Source organism: Phalacrocorax aristotelis, chromosome 2 (genome assembly GCF_949628215.1).
Source record: "Phalacrocorax aristotelis chromosome 2, bGulAri2.1, whole genome shotgun sequence".
Classification (NCBI taxonomy): domain Eukaryota; kingdom Metazoa; phylum Chordata; class Aves; order Suliformes; family Phalacrocoracidae; genus Phalacrocorax; species Phalacrocorax aristotelis.
Genome location: NC_134277.1, coordinates 157,484,262 through 157,503,614, shown reverse-complemented (window position 1 = coordinate 157,503,614; position 19,353 = coordinate 157,484,262).

Sequence of the window (19,353 nt, the reverse complement as noted above, 5' to 3'; positions counted from 1 at the left end):
GAGTGATGACAGAGACTGGTTTGACAAAGAACACAGAGAAACTATTTAGCAAAGAATGCAATTCCAGCCAGGAATTTCTTGGTTCCAGAGAAATCTTGGGTCCAGAGAAGCCGTTGTAGAGAGACTGTAAGAAAAATAGTTGCTGAACAAATTCAGAAGAAAAATAGTGGACACTTTTGCATAGCACAGGTGCTGAGCTAACGGAGCACATTAACAAGGAAGCAATGATTTCTTCTCAAATCAGTTTTCAAATAAAAACATACTTCCTTTCTGAAAGACTTGCTTTTCAAGAAAAATGTAAAGGAAATTAAATACTCCGAGGAAATCAGATTACACGATCAATAGTCCCATCTCCTGATAGACTCATAAGAAGTCAGTGGGCAGATTTTCAGTAACATTACATGGGCAAAAATTTTATCCTGTTTGTGTTATAGGGTTTAAAACCAGATATCGGTTAAACATTCAACACAAAGACTAGCCAAAGAGTCTCTCCAACCATGAATCTCTTCAATACACACCTTTTATAGGCTTTCTCCCCAAAGACAGAATACTCTTTGATCTCACTTAAGGCCTTGTAGAAATCTTGTGCTGTGGACAATTTCTGTGCTAGAGTGAATGCATGAGAGCCCCTCTGTGGATCTAGTGTACTACATGGGAAGCCAGGAACATAGGCACAACTTGAAAAATCCTAACTGGGATTTTCATAGGCTTATCATTATCACACACACATATAGCAGATATATAGTTGCTCTGATAACTGGGTTTGAATTTGCAATAGCACCATGCCAACTTTTCCTGTGTAAGTAGTACTACATATCACAGAAAAAAAAGGCATAAGAATGGATCAAATCTTGGTGCTTTAAGGTACCAAGTAAATCTTGGATTCACTTGCATTTTTAAAAAGTTTTCAGTTCCCTTGACACCAAAGCTCAAAGCAAGAGACCAGTCTACTAATCTGCTGATGTGCTTTTCATTTCTTTAAAAGTCCTGCAAACTGCTACAAGACAGCAGGATCAACACTGACCTGAGTGGGACCTTTCAGTGCTAAGGTAGCATGTAGATAGCCAATGCTTATACATATAAATGTTCAGAATAAGGGGTGACAGAAATCCTTGAACCAACAGGGGTTTGCAGTTACCTAATTATTATCAAATATCATTGTTGAAATGAATAACTTGAAGCTAAAAAAAAAACAACTACAAGTCTTCATTTACTCTTTCTGGAGGAGTGGATACATGAAGATTTAAGCATCCAATCTCTAATCCATGATTCCTCTAATCCAATCAATCATTCCCGTGTCCAGCTTTGACATGGTAGGAACTGAAATACATTGTTTATATTGCTCAAAATTGCCCCCAGTCCTTTCTTTATAATGCTCTTTTGCCATAGCTGTGGTCCTGAGTGCTGTACAGCTCACATCACAAAAATTGCATAATTAGTCCCTCGACCTTGAAGGTGGAAGGTTGCAGAGACAAAGTTTATTTGCCCTATACTCACTTTCTTCAATAGTTATCCTTGCACGGACACTGCTAGCAGGAGGCCCCTGGGCTACATGGACACTTGATATGACCTAGAACAGACATTTCTGTTTCTTAGTAAACCCAAGAGCTAAACTACATGCAATCCTATAAAGAGCTGTGAACCAAATAATTTCACATTTGAGGGGGGAGCGGTGTGACCTGCAAGATTTTGAGTATACCAGGGTCATTCTTTGCAAAGGTATGTGACCAGAATATGTCACACAAATGGAGGGAATGCAAAACACAGTGATTTAGAAACTCCTGTGGTCATGAAAGACCACCATTGTATTTGTGCATAACCTACAAGCTCCAGAGGCCATGTGTGAAACAGAACACGCAAGATGTTGCTTTAAAGAGCAGCACATACAGGTTTGGCAGCACCTACTGAATGCTAGAATATGTGACCTCTTGTTGATAATTCGTAGTACAATTTTTCAAAGAAAGCAGGAAACAGAGGCTTACTGCAGAAAAAAAAAAAAAAAAGAAGAAAGAAAAAGTTGACTTACTTGAAAGCACTCTCTATTTATAGTGTTCCAGAAAACCTTAACTGAACCGCTTACTTTAATCATCTTTGTTGTTAATTTAATTATTATGCAGGGTCTCTTGAAAGAAAGAGAAGCATGGAAATAAATACAGGGCCGGAAAACAAAATATTTGTGCTCTTATTCTAACCCTTATTGTAAGACCATTTGCACAATGATGGTGGGGAAGTCATTTAAGAACCTCTATTTCCCTGTCTGCAAACTGGGGATAAAAATATTTTCCTCTTCTACTCACAGCAGTGATTTGAGGCTTCAGGATACAGTTAGAAAAACTTTACTGGTACTAGCAGGATTCCATGGGAAGAAATTTTTCAAGGGTGGAACAGAAGCATTAAGAAAATTAAATGTGTGGTTGGTCACATCTGTGATGGAAGCCAGGAACCATAGTCCTCCACTTCAGTACCTGAGACAACAAGGACAAGCTGCTAAACTGTAACAGCAAAATAGGTGGAAACTGCAACACCCACGCCCCAAATGAACTAGCTGGTCTTGCACTGTCCAACCTGGGAACATAACGGACTAGAAGACAGTTGTGGTGTCATCACAATCAAACTCTAGTTAACAGTGACATGACATCCTATTGTTGTTTCTTCCAAGAGACGTATTATAGGCATGAAGAGAGCCACCTTACATCCATGTAGAGGTTTAGCTCTGAATTAAGCCAATCTCACTCTGTTGACTTGGACAGAGCTGTACTTATTTATACCAGAATTTTTGGCTCTCATTAGAGCCTTCTTTTCTTTTTTCACTTTAGTATTGCCAGTAAAAATCAAAACCAAACAAAACTCTGCTAAAATGGGTCACAAGTCTTTGTGCAGAGCCATGAATTTGGCCCTTGGCGGTATGTTCTCATTGTGTCCGATTCCACCACAGCATTCTGCTCCCTGCTGCACCCGGTCTACAGCCTTCACTGACATTAGGACATCTTTCCTGCAGGATATAGCAATTAGCTGTTTTAAGGAGTCCTCTTCCTACCATTTACTATGTTACTGAGACATGCTGATGAGTATTTGAAAATGAGAGGTATGTCAGGGCATACTTCAAAGTTGTTAAATTTTGTTAATTTTGGCTTAGCACCTAAAACAAGGATGAACTGATCTGCAAGGCTGGAGCTGGGAGGCAGCTTTCTTCCCCAACTCCTCTTGGGATTTGTGGGAATGGAGCATTTCTGCAGGCACAGGTGTAGAGGCTGCTGGTACAGTGGTCTTATGGCTACTGGCAGATATTTTGGGGCATCTCACTGAGACTTCTGCAAACATCTTGCTCAGCCTTTACTGGTCGTACTATTGCTGGACACCACAAGTTGATGCAGGTGTTAAAGTGTTATGCTGAGTTCAGAAGTCTGTGGTATGCAAGAACAGCACAAAGGGTGGAGCCCTAGTTTCACCTGTGGATGGTAATAAATCATAGCATAGATTAGGACTGCCTTTTTCACTCCTTTCCACTGCACCATACTGACCACTAGAGTTTGCTGTGTTAACGTTCGAGTGAACAAATCAAAAAGTTCTGAACCAGCCCTACAAAACAATTTCCAAAGAAAGCATGAATTCCCTTACCACAAACTGTAGAAATGACAATGCCCTTCTCCAGCTGCTGAGATGAACTCAACTTGAAATGTATAAGAAGCTACAGGAAGTATATGATTAAGTAATTGGCACTATTTTCTCTCCATTGGTACAGTGCCAATGTTCCAGCAATGTGCTAAGGGGCACTGTGCTATTTTCAGATTAAGTGAAAAATCAAGGTCCTGACTGCTGATCATTTTAGCTAATTAAAGATCCCTTGGCATTTATTTGCAGAAGAAGGGATATTAGCTTTGATGAGCTGGCAAAACTCCAGTAAGAGAAGCAAACGCTGCAGACCAGGTTCTCCCTGAAGTTCTGAAAGGTGAGCGTCCCTTTTCTTCTTTTACTCTCAATGGAGTAACAATGAAGTGTGTTGTAAAAAGGAGTCACTCTTTACATGGAAGGTGGTGACAAATGCACCCGCACCTCCATCTGTGTAGTTTGTAAAACACTATGGCATGCACGAGGATGGAAAATTAGATACGATGGCAAAGATTCATTTATGGTTTTGATTCCAAAGTGAGCACTGATTTTGGCAACTGGATTGATTTCTGGATGAATATCCAATGTAGGTTCAATGTTCTCACACTTAAGACTTCTCAGTGAGATTCATTTATTTCTTCTGACAGAGGTACCAGACAGTTTGTTCTCATCTCCACTCACACCCTCAGTTCAGCTGGACCCATTCCCAGTGATGGCATCAGCAGAGGGAACATTGACAGAAGTGACAATCTCTTTTAATTTTCCATGACTACTGCCACCACAGTCCCAGGGAACAAGACACAAGGAAGACCAATTCTAAAGAAGTCTTGCTCCAGCTTGCAGCTCTGCTAATAAGTGTCCTCATTCACTGTTGGGATGGGGCATGTTCTGTCAAGATGGGGAACTGATCCCCCTGATCTTTAACAATGTCTCAGCTTGTGGAAAGTGATTCTTTTCAGAGGCACATGATTTGGCCACATTTTTACAAAGGCAGCAAAAACTCTACATACCAAGCCCATCCTTTGCAAATTTCAGTTCCCTGCTTCAAAGCCTGTAAGGGCCAAAGCCTCTCATCAACATGGCTTCCCAGCAAAACATTATAGCATGAAGATAAAAGTATTACCCCCATCCTCACACCCCACAAAGTTTCTTTGTGTCACAGTTTCAAAGGATCCAAAAGGAAAGAAAAACCAACCAACAAACAAAAAACCACAAAGAAACAGAGCAGAATAAACAATATCAGTCCAAGTAACTACACTTCAGCAAAGTGATAACCAAGCAAAAAGGGGGACATATAAGCACATCAAGCCAACTTAGCTTCCATTAGTTGCTTGAAATAGTAATAATATTTACCAGGATGATGATACAGGAAAAAAAAAAAGGACCCTGGATAGCAGTCATATACAATCATAATGTTCCATCTTTTAACATCCCTTCCATCTATTTCTATTACTCACGAATTGTGTCCGTACTGAGGTCATAACCCAATTCACTCATGGTGAGGTAAACACAGTTTAATGGGACTACTTGCAATGAGTAGGTTACAAGATGACATTTACTGGATCACAGTCAGTAAAATTTCAGACACTCATATGTTCAGTTTCCAAGCCTGAGATCTCTAGTCAAAGGTCTCCTGCATACTGTTGATTTTCATAGAAAATCAGCTTTGTAAGCTTAATTATTTTTGGAAAAGACCCTAAGTCATCTAGCAATAACATTTTGAAATTGTGACTTTCCATCTAGTTATCTGTGCAGAGCCATGCACTTAGAGCATTCATAAACAATAAAATCAGAGTCATTGTTTTTCCTGAACCGTTGAGCCCCAGCCCAACAGATGCAGTTCTAAAGAAATTAGTAGAACTAGAAACAAACACTTCAGGAATTACCAAATAAGCTAAAAATAAGAGCACTTGACATACTGCAGAAGTAAAATATTCTGCCTCAAAACTTGAACAATAGTGATCAGAGGCAGCCTGGGAATTTGACTGCAAGCCAGAAAAACAATAGTTTTTCAGTGCTCACAATTCAACATACCCAACCGCTCTCTACCACGGTCCTTTTGAAATACAGAGAACTGGCTGAAGAGCCACAGGGAGGATTAGCTAGGTGGTATATTGGGAGAAATGAGGAATGAGCAGATGCATTTCTCAGTGCAGTTTGGGTGTCTGGGAGGATGCAGGGGGATGGTCTATTATTCCTCCTGTTGCTCCTGAGGCAGCAGAGAAGCCCAGCTGCTCAGTTCCCTTCACCAGTTGTGATGAGTTTACATCACTCTGACTTTGCATGTGCTTTGCCCAGACACTTGGAATTCTAAGTTTATAGACCCTTCCCTTCCCATCCCCACATGCAAATATAGTTTCTGTAACACCAGATATCTTATCCCTTCCAAATTATAAAAGTGCAAAGTAAAGTCAATTAACCTTCTAATATCAGATCTTTCTTCATCCAGTAAGCAACTATTAGGTGTGCCCTTTAAAGTCAAGCAAGCAAAAAATTGTCTTTCTGTCCAAATTTTTGACAAACATCCCTGAACACTTCCTAAGCTCTAAAGCACTTGACATTATATGCACAGGTTTGAGCGAAATCTCAAATCAGACTATGCTCTGTTTTAAAGGTGAGGCCGCAGCCTCCTTCAGCTGACAACTGCTGTTGTTCCCAATAACAAAACACTCAGAGTGTTTGCAGATTACTTTCTTTGGTCTAACCATCCTGCAGAAGTGACATACTGTTTTGGGGACAGTTATCTTTCTGTTCTTCTCCAGCTCGCGACTTACAACCCAGGAGCTCAATTTAGTAATTTCATCATAAAAGTTCTTGGACCAATGAACAATTTTTGTCTATTGGTATCTGTTGGTGTCAAAGTGTAGCCCTTTAAAGGAGCATTTCACTTCATTTCAAGATGACACACACCTTGCCTTTTTAATAAGCCTGCTTGAGCAGTACTGCAATGCTTCTGAAATAGCTTCTTCTGCACGCCTCTTAGTGCTGTTGCAAGTTTCGCCTAATATTAAACCCTTCAAGAGAAGTGACTTTTCAGGCTACTCACACAGTTGCCATAGCATTATTGTAACCATAGGCACAAACAGGGAGGTACCTCATTACGGTCAGCGGTATGTACAGGTGCTGTTGGTTGCAGTGTCATATCATCTAGCCAGACAGGACTGAAAGTCTTAATGTATGAGTTTAGAGTGAAAAGCCTAAATTAGAAATTCTTTTCAGCTGTTTTCCTATGTTGATTTGAAATAAATGACACACAGACCTCGACTACAACTTCAGATAAAAGTTTGCTTTCCAGACACAGCACACAGATCTTAGATAAATGACCACAAAGTCAGTGATAAATTTCTAAGAAAAAAAGGAGGTTATTTATGGACACCATTTCTTGTGTGATCCCCTGAAAGCATGGCAGCCTCTCTCGTGCTCTGTGCTGTAACACCATTTTCCTGGACATTGCACAAACAGTCCTTAATGACTAAGACAAAGACTGCTGAATGACTATATACATACATGGGTTACAACTTTTTAGGGCTAAGCAGCACCAGTAACGGTATGACAGCATTTCCAAATGATATTGCCTAACCCCAGTCCTAGTACAGATGGAGATACAGAGTGGGAGTTAGATGGCCAGGGGTCCATACCACATTTACACTAAAGCTGTCTTACATGGATCCAGAGATCCATCCTATTGCATACTCTGAGCACAGGACTTGTGCAGCTGGTGTAAGCCTCACGTCACCCGGGCTCGGGCCATACCTCATGCATTTGCAGCATGGAGTCACAGCCACAGTCTTGGGACTTCCTGGGCTGGAGGAGGACCAGGGTGCTGCATTGGCACTGTCGTGGCTTCATGTTTGCCGGTGGGTAGGAGGCAGTGCAATCACAACTGATCTGTGTGACTCCTTCACTGAACCATGACCTAAAGCACTAGCTGCTTTCCCTGGCATGGGACAGGCTGTGATGCTTTACTGAGAAAGAAATTTGAGGAGTGTGGATCTCACAGCCTTAAATGTGCCATAAATTGGTCTAAGTATGGGGCAGTGGGAGATTCATACCAATCTACAAAAATGAGCATTATCTTTTTCTATCATCACACAGTGAATCTTCCACTGTTTTAACTTTCACGTGAGTTGTAACCATCTGCCTACAGACTGCACAACTTATCTATGACTATATTACACTCACCTACACATCAAACACCTCCTACAGGAGTACCAAATATTACATTGGGGGAATAAGATAGGACAGTATCTGTGGCTGTATTCATCAGTCTTTGCTAATTTTCTGGCTTTTATAAAACAAACCACTTGGGTTTTTTTTCAAATATTTTTTTGTAAACGCTGGTGGTTGCTTCCATTCTGGAATGTCAGAAGACTGAGATTAGAGCAAACTCAGAAACAGTATACCCAGTCCTGCCACGCTAGGTTAAGGAGATGTATGTGTACGATCCTGTCTGTATTTGTGCATGCACGCATGTATATATGTGTACAAGTGTTTAAAAATCCTATTCTGGAAGATGACAGAGATGCATAAAATAATTTCCACTTCTTCGTGAGAGCCTTGACAAATACTCTTCACTTATTAGCTTTGAGTTTGGGGAGATATAATTCTCAAATTGTTCTGGAAAATACCATTTTCCTTTTTACAAACTTCTTGGTGGCTGTGGACCAGCAGATATATGGTCTAAACTGGTAAATTCCATAGTTGGGTGCAGTTGGTATAGAGCTGCTTTTATTCTTAAGGTTCCCAAGCAGATCGTAAACTGTTCAAAGGGCTCACACCCAGACTATCACTGAAATATAGTCACTGCTGCAGTGGAATTCAGCAGCTGCTTAATGGTTCATAGCTTGCTCTTGTTCCCAATTAGGCCAGTAGCAATCTTTCTGCTGCTTTCAGTGAGAAGGTTCTTGTGTGCTAAGCCAGGCATGTGCTTAAGTACCTTGTTAAATCACAGTCTAAAGCCTCAAACTTTCTCATATAACATTCATACTGACTTCACTTGGTGCAGATTTGAACCTTCAGGAAGGAAATAAGTAGGAAGATCAATTGAAAAAACAGAGTGAATTTTAGGTAGAATGATAGGGTGAAAGTGGAGTACACGCAGCTAGTAAAGCAGATGAACCAGATGCTCCCCGTCTGCTCTAGCTGGGCATGTCAGGCACCAGAAAAGGACCAGTTTTATTCTTAGAACAGTTGCCAGTCTCATTGAGGGGAATGCTTAGAGTAGAAAGGTAAGTAAAAAATAACTGTTAAACCCAACCTAATGAAAGTACCTAGAAAACTCCCTCTAAGCTAATGTGAACTGAATAGTACATAATTCAGGGTAAATTAATTCCTTGGGGCAGGCCTGAAAATTTTTCTCTCTTTAGTGAAACAGGCAAGAAATTGCAGAAAGTAACAGCTAATCTAGCACATGAACTTTATTCCTAATGTGCACGTCCATACCAGTAAGAAACATTTGCTAATAGCCTACTTGTGAAGGTCTAATGCAACAGTAACTCCCAGAGGCTTTAGTACCAGGCATGAGCACACAGGGAATAAGTCTCAATTACCTCTTCAATCAGGTCTTAGCTACGTTTTCAATTATACAATCTTTCCCTGCTTTTTCAGCTGCAAGCTGCACTCCCTGCTTGGTTGCTTGCTTGTGTGCTTGCTTGCGTGCTTGCTTGCTGACAGAGAGGAGATACAACTGCAAAGCAGCCATTTATCTCAACGTAATGGAGGCCCTTGATAACTAACTGAAGAAACCTGCCACAGGAAAACCCACAACTATTTCTAATTTCCTGCACTGTCTTCCCCCTCCCCCCGTGCCTTTTTCATTTTTTTTCTTTTTTTTTTCTTTTTTTTTTTTATTCTTAATGAATGAACTGAGAAGACAGACTGCAGAAGCTCCACCAGAATATACATTCAGTTCAATGGTCATGAGTTTGAAAATACAGATGTTTTCCTTCTTCCTTTATGAAGGCAGGAATTTTTGTAATCCCTCTCACACACACAATAACAGTACAAGTTCCTGTCAACTGTGCAAGGACAGCTGCCTTTCAAAACAGTTTAATTACTCATCTTTCTCAAAACCTTTTTCCACTGTGAATATCTTAAACCAATGATCACATGATTAACTGATGTGAAATTAAGATGTTACAGTATAAACTAATGATTCATACAAACTAATGGGAAATTTACTTATGCTCCTCACCACCAGAATATGCCTCAAGTTATAAACTATCTACTTAGAGATTGGCATCCATTATAGTTTCTGCAGCATCTAGAAGAGGGCTGAAATGGGTTGCAACATTTTATATGTAGGTAAAAATATCAAAGTTTAAACAGAATAGATTGGAAACACTTGCAGAGTTCAATTTGTGGCCACATCACTGTGAAGTTATAAATGTGAAAGTGAAACACAAAGAAATTGGCTTTATTAGGAAATCCACAGTCCTTTAAAAGAGAGAAACTACTTGAGAAATGTGTTGAAGGGTTAAAGACAAAATATTTTTTTTTAGCCTGGGAAATTTCTAAAGGACAACTTAAGGAATTATCTCTTGATGCTGGAAAAGCTGGTAACTTTTGCTGCAATATGACATCACTGTATTAAACTTGTCCTTCAGAGAAGGACTCAGTTCAAGATGAAAATACCTAGTCTTAAGGTGTCTACATGCCAGGTGGGTATCAAATGTATTACAACCACTGAAGATTTAGGATTCAATTCAATTACTTCATATAGTTTCCTAATAAAATTCTAGACCTTAAAGGATCAAGTCTGACCTCCAGTTACCACTTCATGTCAAGAAAGCAATGGATCTGTTGGAGAGGGTCCAGAGGAGGCCACAAGGATGATCAGGGGCTGGAGCACCCCACTGTGAGGACAGGATGGGAGAGTTGGGGTTGTTCAGCCTGGAGAAGAGAAGGCTCTGAGGAGACCTTATTGTGGCCTTCCAATACTTAAAGAGTGTCTACAGGAAAGAAGGGAAGGGACTCTTTATCAGGAAGTGTAGAGATAGAATGAGGAGTAATGGCTTTAAACTGAAAGCGGGTAGATTAGATATTATGAAGAAATTCTTCTCTGTGAGGGTGGTGAGGCACTGGAACAGGTTGCCCAGAGAAGCTGTGGATGCCCCCTCCCTGGAAGTGTTCAAGGTCAGGTTGGATGGCGGTTTGAGCCACCTGGTCTAGTGGAAGGTGTCCCGGCCCGTGGCTGGGGTGGTGGAACTTGGTGATCTTTACGGTCCATTCCAACCCAAACTATTCTACGGTTCTATGATTCTATCATTCCAGTCCCATGGAGTTGGCTGGGATTCTATATAACATCTCAAATGACACAGGATGCATACATGTGGGCAACTGGATTGAGCTTCTAATCAACACAACAAAATGAACTGAATTGGACTATGGAGTCCTGAGACTGTACTGACACCATGGACTATAATGAGATCTCAGACACCCAGCGCACAGGGAGGTACCTACATATACACATTATGCACATTTATCTAGAACTGAATCTCAACCCTAGTTTCTGTGATTAGCAAAGTTCTACGATATTCTAAGTTTTGTCATTCCCAGTATCTGTGCTCCTTTCAGTGGACCTGTTTCCCTTCAACATACTGATGACTGCTATGGCTTTTGCTTTTTGCGAAGTTCCTTGCAATATTGGCATCAAGGGGTCTATATTTTCAGCCACATTGCACTGTACCTAACTGCATTGCAAAGTGTTCCTATATAATGTTTCCAAAGTACACTTTTCCCTATGAAAGGGGGTATCTCTGGGGAATGGCAAAGATTGTACTTATGAAGAAGACATGGTGGGTCAGGTCAGATCAGATCAGTCATGAAGAGCTTCCAACTGTGTGGTACAAACTTCCTGAACATCACTGATACTTGTGAATATTTTAGAATAGCATGCAAATAATAAGTTAAGCAAATGTTTTTAAAGTTTAAAGAAGACCAACAGGACTCTCTAGGATATGTTTTCTTTTTCTTGTATGTATCAGTCCATTCAAGGCACTGATTACTTTAAAACATCATTTGCCATCACAAGTCAGATGGCAGATTTCAAGCAGTACTCTGTTGTTGTGGACATCTTCAATTTTTCTCTCATGCTCTTTCCCTGCCCTGCTACATTGCATGGTCAGGAGGAACAGGAACAAAAAAAATTAAGAAATGTATTGACAAACTTGAGAGGAAATTTTCCCTGTGCGTAACCAGTACAATTTTTGGAATCATCGGCAACTTGGGGGAAAAAGAGAAAACATCACACCTAAAGAACAAATCTCTCCAATGATTTCATGCAAACACTGTTCTTTGATTTTTGGTTTTGTACAAACTTCTGAATCCTAAATTTTCACATGCATCTTAAAATTGAGAAAGGTAATCTAAAAAAGACAGGATGGTATGTACAGATGTTTTACTGAGACTCAAGAAATGTGGATTCACTATTCTTTCCTGAAATAAACATCTCACCCACACAGCAAAGTAACACACTATGAGATTTTTGAGGTGCACGAACAAAGCAGGAAGATAAAGGTCTGCCCAGCCAATAAGCCAGTGATCTTACCTGAATTTGGTAGATACTTCGCACGTTACTTATCCTAAGGTAAAGACATGCATTATATTCAGCATTACTACCTTAACTAGTTTCCCTTTTATTCACAGCTTCTTCCTTTCTTACTTACAACATTTTCTGGTTTTCAGCTATTTCAGCATTTCAGTTATTTGCCTGTGAAGGTGTGGAAAGACCAGAGGAGGGCAGGCAGAGTCTGGGATGGAAAAAAGCAGCAGTTAGAAAGAGATGCTTAAAATATGTCAGAGAAATCAATAATCCAAACAAAAAAAAAAGAGAGAGAGAAGGCGCTTTTGTAGTGAATCAGGGAATTCACCTTTGCTTTTCACACAGAAAGGACCCTGAAGCTGAATGATGCCTGTTCCTATGGTTGTATCCAATTACCAAACATGAGGCAAGGTGACAGGCAAGTCCTTCACTTCTCCATTTCACTTAATCTTCCACCTCTTTGGGTTCTTCTTCTAGAAGTAATATCTTGAAGTTGCCTCTGTGGATTGATTTCTCATCTCAAGGATAAAAAGTTTATGGTTATTTTTTTACACCGCTGTGGCAGACACTCCAAAGAATGAATCAGGCATAGACAATCCTTTCTCATGTTATATATGACAAGTAGTGGACAAAGAGCTTCCTGGGGGAAAGTGAGATGGTAAGTATCTTAAGAAAACTATGCCCATAAGTGTTTCTGGTCTTTGCATAACTCTTCAGAAGAAAGTGAGAAGAAAACCTCCGCTCTTTGCTGGCACATTTTGAACAAAACCCAATCAACCAGGGACAATGCCCTTCTCCTGAGGAACAAAGAGACATTTCTCAGGGTGTGTTTCAGAGGCCACATGCTGGGAGGGTAGGTGGGACAATGTCTGTTCTTCAGCCTATGGACTTAGATCTTGCTTTACGGGGATTTAAGGAAAGCAGTCACAAATTTCATGTGCTCTGGAGAAAGATGGGACATTAGCTACAGAAAACCTGGGGGTTGAATAGCAAAAAATCTCTCAAAAGGTAATGCTACACTCTGCTTTCTGTCTAAGGGTGCCATTATCCTTCAAACCATGACTAACCTTGGAGGTCCCAGCTAGGGACGATGCCTTTCTTGTGGTTGAAGCTCCTCTATTATTCAATATTGGGAGAAAATATGAAAGTGATGATGGGAAAAAAATGTGACTGCTGTGATATCAAAGCTGGTATCAAAAAGGGAGCAGATATTTAGTCTTTTGATATACGAATCCAAAAAAAAAGAAAAAGCTACAGAGAGAGTTTGGAAAGAAGAAAAGCAATAGCATTTCCTGTTTAGTGAAAGAAAAAATGCTTATGATTCTTTACTGATGACAGGAATTAATGTGAAAAAGTAGTTTCCAGAGTCTGGAAACAAGCAAAAAGAAAGGTCATAGACTAGAATGAGTAGAAATACTAATATTTACTATTTTTTGATTGGTCCACATGAATGATAAGTCAACAAAAGAACAAATTCATCCCTATAAGACCTGTCCACCCTAAAAAAAAAACATTTTACTCACAAAGGCACATGTCTTGTTTACATCACTTTTATCTGCCTGAAGCCTCAGACAAAGTCTACATGCGAGTTTGGACAATTTTGTAGAGTTATGCTACCTTTAGTAGGTGAGTCAGGAACATCTTGTGATAAAAAGCACAACATGCTGAAGAGGGGGCTCAGAGAATGAGTGTTCACCTAGGATCCTGAATAGCTAAAGACCAAGTTTACTGTTCTCAGATCTGCTCAGTATTTAGTCTTAAACCAGATATAATCTTATCTCTGAGCTGCTAACCATGGATAGGACCACTGAGAAGACAACAAAGCATTCATGCCTGTCTAAGTTTCATTTCTAGAGGAAGAAGGAAAATAATAAAAATAAATCACAGCTACTAAGTGGGCATCATCTGTTAGATGTAGCCATCTAAAACTTAGGTGCCTAGTGTACATAAATCATATAGAGCCCCCTCTGTAATTAATGTGGAAAAATAGGCAGCTCCACAAGGACACTAACTATTCCACGATACAAACCTACCCTCTGCGGGGATGAATCACCCTCTCCATGGAGGGTGGACTACATGCATTACATTTAACCCAACTAATGTAGGTGAAGGAAATCCCTATTTCTTAATTAATTAAGCATGGTCAACAGGTTGAGGGTCATCTACTCTGCTCTGGTGAGACCTCACCTGGAGTACTGCATCCAGCTCTGCAGTCCTCAGCACAGGAAAGACATGGAACTGTTGGAACAGGTCCAGAGGAGGGCCACAAAAGTTATCAGGGGGATGGAAAACCTCTCCTATGAAGAAAAGCTGAGAGAGTTGGGGTTATTCAGCCTGGAGAACAGAAAGGTCCAGGGAAGACCTTATTGTGGCCTTCCAGTACTTAAAGGGGGACTAAAGGAAAGAAGGGGACGAACTTTCTAGTAGGGCCTGTTGTGACAGGACAAGGGGTAATGGTTTTAAACTAAAAAAGGGTAGATTCAGACTATATATAAGGAAGAAATTTTTTACAATGAGGGTGGTGAAACACTGGCACAGGTTGCCCAGAGAGGTGGTAGATGCCCCATCCCTGGAAACATTGAGGGTCAGGTTGGACGGGGCTCTGAGCAACCTGATCTAGTTGAAACTGTCCCTGTTCCACTGCAGAGGGGTTGGACTAGATGACCTCTAAACATCCCTTCCAGCCCAAACCATCCTATGATTCTATGATTAACAGGAGGTACCACACTTGAATATTATTTGTCATTTTCTTCTAGACAAAGCTGGAAAATACTGCCTAGTCTCTAGACCACCTGGCACATAGAAAAGGTCAAACATTGTCGTTGAATATGGATCTCCCAATTTCCCATCAGGCCACCTGAATTACATCCTTTTAAAAGAAACTATACATTCACATAGAAACAGTTGAGTTTATTCCTGCAGAAATGAGAGATTAGCAGCATCAGACTAATAACTATGCACAAAACCAATCGTCTGAATGATGCCATGGCAGAAAACTGTGACAGGAGCTGGATTATACAGTCATAAAAGCTAAGGGATTTGTCAAGGGAATGTATAAAGCCAGAGTCGTTCCTATTTCTGTTCAATTTAATTTCTTAAGTATGCCTGTTTTTCTTGCTAACATATGATTCTGTCTCATTAAAAAAATATGGAAAGAAGCATTTTATTTTCTCTCTCTCTTCATATGCATATTAATATACCAAAACGAGTCTCATTTTCTGTAGCTAGCTGTTGAATTTTCACATGTATTGATAACGGAGGTGGTAACACCACCTACATTTGAAGTTTCCCAGCACTCCTAATAAATTTTTATTTTCAGTGGCTTAAAATTCTGTCAAACTGTAACCACTCAAGCTAAAACTTTCCAGAATTTGTATCTGCCTTAGGCTGAATTTTTAAAGAGAACATCATTCAAAATACCTCATCCATTTCTCAGAAAGGCATTCAGGTAAAACTCACTGATTGCCTATCTCAGGAAAATAACAGTAAAACCTTACAACTGTTTGTTAGAATTACATTGACTTTATTATATTTTGTGGTAGAGACTCAAAATTGACCAGGTGGAAGGTGAAATCTGGACCAAGGATGTGTCACATGCCATTTCTGTCTCTTAGGTGTGGCGTTTCAAAAAGCCCCTGAGTTTGCCCATGCTCAGAGAAGAGCTGAGGCAGTTGGCAGTTGCATGCTTAGAAATTCCTTCCACACTGGTTGTGTTTTCTTGCCTGCTGCCAGCTCTTGAGGCCAGGAGGTCTCCCTTTCTCTCTCTCTCTTTTTGTGTGAACTCAGTGTTTTCCCAGCTGATTGCTAAGCTCAGGCTCTGTGAAAGAGGGTACAATCCAATTTGAACTGGACAAAATTCAGCTCAGCAGGAGTTTAGGATTTAGATGTGGCATCATATACCAGGACAAGTACCACTTAGAGAAAATGGGACAGATGTATCTGAAGCTTCACAGCTCCTAAACCTCACATTTACCAGCAAGCATTTTGTACATCTCCACTGGGAAATTGCACATTTCAGTGTCTGTTAGAGCTGCTCAAGAGAAACAATGAGAACCCCATCCAGCAGCTACAAAATAATCTCCAGAAGCAAGAGGCTGTGCAGTGTGTATGTAACATAAGTATGTTGCATACAGGTTGTAATGTATGTAATTAAAATTAATTAATTTAATTTAATTAAAGATTAATTAAAATATGCACATACATAAAACATGTATGTAACATATGTATGTAACATACAGGTTGCCATACCTTTAAGGGTGCATGTGCGTGCAACTTCTTTGCTACCTGATAGAATTTGTATTTGGGGTTGGGGTTTGGGTTTTTTTCCCTCATTTTTTCTTTATTAAAAACCTAGCAAATTACTTGCTCTCTCTTTCATGCACAGACACCCTTTTAAAAGAACCCTGACATTGCAAAGACAAGCACTCAAAACTTAGAAAACACCAAGTGAGAAAAGCAATGCAGCCAAGCGTGTATCCTAAAACAAGGCTTTTAATGTCCACTTTTATCTACCTTGTTTCAAAATAAACATGTCACCCACCACGCTGCAAGTCATGTGCACACATGCAATGGACAAGGTTTGACTCTTAGGTCTGTGTTTTGGGTTTTTTTTAATGTTTCAAGCTATTCCTTCTCCATGTCCTGCTTAACACAATGTTTTAGCAAAATGTTTTAGCAAAATGTTTTTCTTCAAATCATGATTTTTCTTATAGACATGCTGTATGAAAATTCTACCTTCCCACAAAGAGAGTCCAAACTGTGGACAGATTTACAATGGAGAATAAGCACATTTTGCCATTGTTTGGCCAGAAGCATCTAACATGATGTCACATACTGCAAGTCAAGGAAGAATTTTTGTTGCTGTACACTACTCATTTCCTCTATCATCGGCACTGCTGAACTTTGTCTACCTTGATAGTCCTTCACCCCATAATTCAGCCAAGAAATTCCACACCAATTAATGTGTAATATGTTTTAGTCATTACCATGGCCTTAATGAAGTTTCTTCTAGCTATTTTATCATACTGTATTGGAGCCTCTGCTGATGGCATAAAGCAGTGCTTCAGCAACAGAGATAGAGCTATTTTCCTCCTTCAAAGCCTTGGAACGTATCATCAAGGGCTGTGATTCTGACAGATAAACTTCATTTAGACTATGACACAAATCACTGAGATGAACCAGTTCAGAGAGGTAGGTGTGGGGTTTGGATCATGTCCTACTTTGCAAAAGAATCCTTGGGAGTTAGCTATCTGCTGAGAAAATTGTCCCAAGACAGGAGAGGGTTCCATGCAAGAGGCAGCCTTTCTAAAGGTGAGGAAGAAAATGTTGTTTAAATGGAATCAGGGTTGGCCAGTGCAGCCTTGAAGCCTTGGAAATACTTTATTTTCATGAAAACAGTATTTGGACCCAACACATTGTACTTTAGAGCCCAATAAAAGGCATAACATCCTCTGCTTAAATTATTTATTTCCTTAGCATTTGGACAGTGCACACAGCAATACAAAAATGTGTTATTTACATATGCAAAAAAGCAGCATAATCCTTTCAACATGTAGATTTCTGCCAGAGCCAAGTGATCTGGTCCAAGTCTACACAATGAACTGCCCATAACACCTGTCTCCATCCAAAAGAACACACTAAGACTTTGGAGTACTTCAAACTAAACAATGTTAAGATATTGGGTATAAATATGAACATTATTTTTTGGGCATGTTTTTCATCTGATGTCTAATGGGAGCACTCCAGCATGTGATTCACAAATAAGGGAATGCAAGGACCCTTTCTTCTGTATGAAATCTCCTCATATAATTTTCCAAATGAAATATGACAGTACTGTAGGCAAGAGACAACTGTAACTTGTTTGCATATGTTCCCCTGGTGAGTTGTGCCACTGTTAGCAGCTCACGCCTTTATGAAGAAAAATCCCAAAAAGTCTATCTATTACATGCAAAACCACACTTAGTTCCCAAGGCACACAACAGAATGGCCAAAGCAAGGTGCAGTTCCAAGGCAAACAAGGAGTTATATAGGCATTTTTGCTTCTGCTTTAAAACTCTATTTGGCTCCTCCAAATCTAGCAGTTTTCTATGACAATACCACTTCCCTTGGCAGCTCCTCCAAATAAATTATATTGTTTTGTTGTACCAGCACCTCTTCCAATGATACCTGTACATATTGTCTTTTGTTACAGCTTTTGAAACAATATGGCAATATTTCTATCATCACCTCTACCTTTGTCTCCTCACTTTTAATTCTTTGTTTATTGCATCTAACAAATCTGTAGAGATCAATTGTAGATAGGGTCAGAAGTACTTTTAACAAATAAAACTATCCAGAACTACCTCATAACAGCACGATTTTAACCACAGCCTAAAGCCTCGTTAGAATGAAAATGATCTCAGTTCATGTGCTAGCTTTTGTTTTACGCTATATGCAGAGTGAGTGCCTCAACTTTTCAATAGCAGATATCCTTTCTGGTCTTAAAAGATGCTAACTGTGTTTGATTTCATTTGCATTTTTTCTTTTTCCAATTAATGATCATAAGATTATTAATCATCCATTGATGGGAAAATTTTTCATCTTGGAAAATAATGAATTAGATCTGCTTGTCATCTGAAGCTGATTGGAAGTTAAGGGAAAAACTATGTATTTAGGTTACCTAAAATTTTATATTTACAACTAGTTTGCAGACAGGAGCCATCTAGAATCCTCTTCCAGTATATATCCTCTTGCCCCTTACCATTGAGAGTTAAATGACTGAAATACACACTGAAGGAACCATGAGCATCCCCACCAGTGACACACTCATGTATTATTAGTGAAGTTCTTACTGGCTTGCATTTTGCCTTTTTTTTTTTCTTTTTTTTTTTTTTAATTGGATGTTTCTTCTAAATTATTTTCCTCTAATCCATTTCACAGGGGCAACAACCAACCCCCCCCCCCCCCAAGATAATGCCTTTTCATTGGCTAAACATAGCTGCTTAGCACATCATTTGCCACCATGCTATACACACATCCCAGCAGAAGCAGGAACACAATGGACTTCTTGAAGTTGGGCTGTGGGATGTTCTGCACTGCCTTTCTCACTCTGAGGGGAACATCTTTGTGTGTCTCATGCTATTCCTTCATTCTCACTCCTTTTTTCTCTCAGAAGAACTGAAGGCACAACCACATGGCATTAAAAGCAAGGAAAGCATTAGATA